The 6,839-nt window shown below is 38.7% G+C and overlaps 1 pseudogene; it reads left to right on the top strand.

The window, feature by feature from the left end:
- Window positions 1-805: 805 nt before the first annotated feature.
- On the top strand, window positions 806-1,523 carry LOC103268100 (annotated as a pseudogene).
- The last annotated feature ends 5,316 nt before the right edge of the window (window positions 1,524-6,839 follow it).

The raw sequence follows: 6,839 nt of genomic DNA, 5'->3' as shown, positions 1-6,839 counted from the left end.
ATCAATGGAATAGTGGGGTGGTTTAATGCATTAGTGAAAGAGTTCAGGTTACCTTTGACTTGAGTTTTCGATGTTTTCTAAGTGTTTGCTTAACACATATAATTCACCTGGGTTTAGATTCAAACACATATGTTGGAGAAATCAACATTATAAGATAATCAGGGAAAACTTGAAAACTCACCAGATATTTGGTGATATTAGGGCATGGTTATTCATTTTTTAGGTGTGATAATAATATTGTGGTTATCTTTTTTTGAGGAGTCCTACTCTTTTCACAGATCTATGTTGAAATATTTATAGATAAAGTAATGCGATATCACAGATAGTCTTCAAAGTTATTCATTGGCATGGCATGGGGAGATGGGATGGGGTATATTGGAAGACAGTAGCCATCAGTTGATCATTGTTGAAAATGGATGATTAGTACTTGGAGACTAATCACAGTATTTCCTCAACTTCATGTATATTTGAAATTGTCCATAATTAGGTTTCTTTTAAAGAAAGAAAAAAATTCCTGAAATGAAAAAAAAAAGTACTCTGAACTTTTTTCTTATTTTTTCTATTGGTGGATATAGATACACAGTACCTGTAATTATATAAATTTTAAGTTGAATAAATGACTTAGGGTGATTGCAGGGCATCTGAATAACCAGATTAGCATAAAAAGTGAAAGCATTGGCTTTAATAATAATACCGATGCTGTTTAGCTCCTTGACTAAGAGAAAGTATACTCTTCCCATTAGTTTAAAGCATGGCCCAATGTAAATTGAAGGGCCCTCCATCAGAATAAAAATATTTGGAGAAAATGATTTTTAAGATCCCTGCTTTGAAAAACAGGTTTGAGTTTTCCTCAACTTTGGGTGGTGGCTACTGCTGGGCTTCGGCTTGCAGTCCAGAGGGTGAGGTGGTGTGGACAGTCTCCTTGGCACCCTGTGTCTGGCCACCTGCAGCCGCACACCCACTCACCATGCCCCAAGCCCACCACTTCCTGTCCCAGCCCCTAGCCACCACCACAGCCCAGCGAGCAGCCCAGAGGCAGGCTACCAAGTGTGTGGTGGTTGGAGGCAGAACTGTAGGTAAAACTTGTGTACTGATCAGTTCCACAACCAATGCATTTCCTGGAGAATGTATCACTACTGTCTTGGACAATTATTCTGCCAATGTCATGGTGGATGGAGAACCAGTGAATCTGGGCTTATGGAATACAACTGGACAAGAAGATTATGACAGATTATACCCTTTATCTTATCCACAAACTGATGTATTCTTAATTTGTTTTTCCCTTGTGAGTCTTGCATCATTTTAAAATGTCCATGCAAAGTGGTATCCTGAAGTGCAGCACAATTGTCCCAACACTCCCATCATCCTTTTGGAAACTAATCTTGATCTTAGGCATGATAAAGACACTATTGAGAAACTAAAGAAGAAGTTGACCCTTATCACCTATTCACAGGGTTTAGCCATGGCTAAGTGCTGTAAAATACCTGGAGTGCTCTGCTCTCATAAGGAAAGACCTCAAGAAGGTGTTTTGTTTTTGTTTTTTTTTTTTAGTTCGAGTCTCACTCTGTAGCCCAGACTGGAATGCAGTGGCCGCTTCCGGCCACTGCAGCCTCGACCAGCTGGGCTCTGGTGATCCTTCTGCCTCAGTCTTCCGAGTAGTTGGAATTACAGGCGCACACTACCACACCTGGCTAATTTTTTTATTTATTGTAGAGATGAGATTTCACTGCCCAAGCGGGTGTCGAACCCACAGGCTCAGGCAATTCACTCACCTCAGCCTCCCAAAGATGCAAGATTACAAGCTGAGTCACTGAACCAGGCTAGAAAGTGTCTGATAAAACTATCAGAGCAGTTCTCTGCCCACCTCCCATGAAGAAGAGGAAGAGAAAATGCCTGTTGTTGTAAATGTCTGAGCCCCTCATTCTTGATCCTGTTCCTTGGAGCCTTTTTACACTTTGCTTACAAAACAGTGGAGCCTTAAAACCCACAAAGACATGGGCACTAAATAGCATGGGTCAACATGGAAACCAAATCAGAAATTAAAAGATTCCTAGAAACAAAGGAAAGAAGCATCTTACCAAAACCTCTGGAATGCCATGAAGGCAGTTGTAAAAGGGGAGATTATATCTATACGAGCACACATCAAGAAAATGGAAAGAAGAGGAGTTGAGAGCCTAACAAATCACCAAAGGGAGCTGGAAAGAGAAGACCACAAAACTCAACTTTAGCAAAAGAAGGCAAATCACCAAAATAGGAGCCCAAATATGGAACATAGAAGACAAAAATATCATAAAATATATCAAAAAAAGAAAAAACAGGTTCATTGAAAGAATTAAGATTGATGGATTCCCCAGCCAGAATGACCAAGAAAAAGAGAGAAAAAACCCAACACAATCAGAAATACAAAAGTTCAAATCGCAACTGACCCTGAAGAAATAAAAAAAATTACCAGAGGTTATTATGGACACCTATATGGAAACAAACTCCTAAATGAAATGGAGGACTTTCTGAAATCACATAACCATACCAGGTTGAAAGAAGAAGACATTGAGACACTAAAAAGACCAATAACAACCAGGAAATTGACTCTGTCATACAAAAACTACCTACAAAAACAAAATCCCTGAACTGGATGACTTTCCAGCAGAATTCTACAAAACATACAAGGAGGAGATGATACCAGTGCTTTTGAAAGTATTTCAGGCAATTGAAAAAGATGGAATTCTCCCCCAAATCATTTTAAGAATTTAACATCACACTGATACCCAAACCTAAATATCCAAGAGAGAGAGAACAGAGAGAGAGAGGAGAGAGAGAGAACAAACTACAGGCCAATATCTCTTAGGAACATAGATGCAAAAATCCTCAACAAAATTCTAGAAAATGGATCCAAAAACACCTCTCAAAAATCATCCACCATGACCAAGTAGAATTCACCCCAGGATGCAGGGCAGGGCTGGCTCAACATTCGCAAAACCATAAATGTAATTAAACACATCAACAGATGTAAAAAAAAGTACCGCATGATTATATCATTAGATGCAGAAAAAGCTTTTGATAAAATCCAGCATCCCGTCTTGATAAAAACCTTCAAATGCCTAGGTATAGAAGGAACATTCCTCAAAATAAGAGTGCCATCTATAATAAACTCACAGCTAACATATTGCTAAATGGGCAGAAACTGCAACATTTCTGCTGAAAACTGCAACAAGACACACACCCCTCTTGTTCAACATCGTGTTGGAAGTCCTAGCTATGGAAAATAGACAAAAGAAGTATCTCAGAGGTATCTAAATAGGAAAAGAGGAAGTCACATTTCCATCTTTACTGATGATAGGATCCTATACCTGGAGAATCCAAGGGAACCTGTCAAAAACCTGCTTGCACTAATAAAGGACTTTGGCAAATCTCAGGGTACAAAATAAATTTGCAAAAGACAGTTGCATTTCTATACACCAACCTCATGCAGGCAGAGACCCAAATAAAAAGCATAATCCTGTTCACAATAGCCACACACACACAAAAGAAATATCTCAGCATCTTCCTAACCAGAGAAGTGAAAGACCTTTACAATGAGAACTACAAAATGCTGCTCAAAGAAATCCAAGGAGACACAAGCGAATGGGAAAATATTCCATGCTCATGGATAGGAAGAATCAACATTTTTAAGATGTTCACCTACCCAAGACAATCTACAGATTCAATGGAATACCCATTAAGTTACCAACATTATTCTTCTCAGACCTGGAAATGACAATACAGAAATTCATATGCAAACATAAATGATCACAAAAAACCAAAACAATCCTTAGCAAAAGAAACAAAGCAGGAAGTATCACACTTCCAGACTTCAAACTTTACTATAAGGCTACAGTAATCAAAACAATTGGTATTGGTATGACAGGCTCAAAGACCAATGGAACAGGATAGAAATTCTGGAAGCAAAGCCTTAACCAACTCATCTTTGACAAAGCCTCCAACAACAACCATTGGGGAGAGGAGAATCTATTCAGTAAATGGTGCTGGGAAAACTGACTGACCACATGCAGAAGATTGAAACGGGATCCCTACCTATCACCATACACAAAAATTAAATAGAAATGGATCAAAGACCTAAATGTAAAACCTCAAACTATAAGAATTTTAGAAAATGCAGGAGACACTGTTATGGAAATTGGAACTGGCTACCAATTCCTGATCAAAGCCCCAAGTATCTATGCCATAAGAGCAAGATGGACCAATAGGACCTCATCAAACTGAAAAGCTTCTGCAAAGCAAAAACGAACAAACAAACCAAAAAACCAATCAAGAGAACAGGGAGACAGACCACAGAATGAGAAAAAATATTTGTTAACTGTATATCTGACAAAAGTGTAACATCCAGGATCTATAAGGAACTCAAACATGCTGAAAGGAAAAGACAAACAGCCCCATGACAAAATGGGCAAAAGACATGAATAGACACTTCTCAAAAGAAGACATATGAGCAGCCAACAGACACATTAAAAAGTACTCAGCTTCATTCATCATCAGAGAAATGCAAATCAAAACCACATTGAAATACCACCTAACCCTGGCAAAAATGGCCATCATTAATAAAACAACAACAGATGCTTGCGAGGATGTGGAGAAAAAGGGAATGCTTCTACACTACTGGTGGGAAAGCAAACTAGTGCAATCACTTTGGAAGACAGTGTGGTGATTTCTGAAAGAACTAGAAACTGACCTCCATATGGCCCAGCAATTCCCTTTGGGAATATATGTGGAGCAACTCAAATCACTCTACAAAAAAGATACTTGCACACGAATGTTTGTTGCAGCTCTATTCACAATAGCAAAAACATGGAACCAGCCATGCTGCCCATCGAAACTGGACTGAATAAGTCTATCACAGAAATGAAGAACAGAGTACCATATGTTCTCACTCATAAGTGGACCTTGAACAATTATCATAATACTTAAGAAAGGGATTGGCAGCATTGGGAAACTTCCAGGGGAAGGGGAGTGTGTTTGGCAGTTGAGGGAAACTTCTAAGGGAGGGAGGGGTACACTTCATCAACAATGGTACCTGCATCATCAATATTCATATACCTAACTTTGAATTGTACCTCATATCTTTAAAATAAAATAATTTTATTTTTAAAAAAAACAGTTTCATGGGTATTTCTCCTATTGCCATGTAACTTAAATTTTCTATTAGAATGTGAGAGCAAATTCAAGTGGAGCCAAAACAATTATATTTAACAAACAGTTAAACACAAACCCAGAACATTTTTAAGGTTAAAACTTTGCAATATTTAAAACTATTTATATCTAGACCCTGATTGAGACTCCTCTCTAAATTTTTATGTATCAAAAAATCTAATTTTTAACAACCAATATTATGAAATCATCAAACTAGAAAATGCCTTGTTCATGTTACCATCGGAAGATGGAAGAAAGTTGCAGGATCTCATTCAATTTTAAGATTGCTTATTATAATTAATAAGTCAGAAGACTAAGAAATAGTCTTCTGAAGAATTCAGAAAAGCAAAACATGAGTTCTTCTACTCAAGGAATGCAAACCCAGATTGGGGAGGTGATGCAGCTTAAAAATTAGAGAAAAACTGTATCCTAAAACACGTAAATGCTGATTAATCAAGAGATCTGTATGGGTTGCCTTCATTCCAGAGAACTCCACAGTGGAAGCAAGGAGGATAGGCAGAGCTGAGATTCTCAAAGAGAAAAAGTCTCTAAAGAGGAAAAATGCAGACTTGAGCAAGAATTTGGCATGATAGGTGGCTGAAGGAAGAAGAGTCTAGGCAGACTAGCCGGCCCCTGCTAAAACCAAGAGGAAGAATCAGGGATGGATGCTGGTGGGCTTAGAAGCCAGGCAAGAGGAGTGTGTAGACATGGGCCATACATTACACCAATGGAAAGGGTATACTTTCCCTTATTCAAGGAATTACATATTATTGGCCTACAACATTTCACTTATGTGATGGAAAGATGAAGAGAATCTTCCCTGGGGATGTAAAATGAAATAAAAGAAAATAGGGTAGCAGCAAGATTTCATGGCAATCTAGATGGAAGGGTATGCCTACTATATGTACATAGTTGGGGTGCTTTACACATCTTTAAAAATTAAAGTTGAATGAAGAAGGAAACTGTTGAGGCAATCTCTTAAAATAGCTAGATTTGAGAAATGATAGGAGTGGTGGGGGTGAGGGTGTGGAAGAAAAGACAAATGCATGGGGGATAAGGAATTCAAACCTGTATAATATTTAAGGTCATAGCATGGTTCCTGCATCACTCTTCCATGGAAGCCTCAGCTCTTCTCTACTCCACAAGGAAGCAAATCCCTCAGCTCTCCACCCACAGATCACTTTGTTTTTTCTCTTTGAAAATCTTCATTTGTTGATTTCTGGGCTACAGTGATTTTTTCTCTTTTTCCTCTGTTCTCCTACCATCACTCTTGTGGTTTTGGAATTCACCATGGCCATCAGATTGCCCCCTTTCTATTTTACACCTTCCTACACATTATCTCTATCCATTCTTTGCCCAGCCTTCTTCATTCAAATGTCATCACTCAGAATTTTCCACCTCCAGGTACTCAGAACTTGCCCACTCAGAGCTCATTCTGCTCTCCTGTCAAATCTGCCCTACCTCCCAGCTAGTGAGTACTAGACCTTAATCTATGAGGTCTGATGGATTGGTTCACAAACTCATCTTAGAGAAAGTGCTACACATCACCTTGCTGAATATCACTTTAGTCACCTTTGAAGTACTCTTCTTGGGAAGCTAGGCTCTGACATCTGCACCTAGTCCACCCATCAAAGCAAATTTGGAACTCGTTTTCA

This window comes from Carlito syrichta, unplaced genomic scaffold, assembly GCF_000164805.1.
Source record: "Carlito syrichta isolate Samal-C Ts95f unplaced genomic scaffold, Tarsius_syrichta-2.0.1 Scaffold308730, whole genome shotgun sequence".
NCBI classification, from domain to species: domain Eukaryota; kingdom Metazoa; phylum Chordata; class Mammalia; order Primates; family Tarsiidae; genus Carlito; species Carlito syrichta.
The sequence above is the reverse complement of the archived record's forward strand: the minus strand, read 5'-3'. Positions and strand labels throughout refer to the sequence as shown.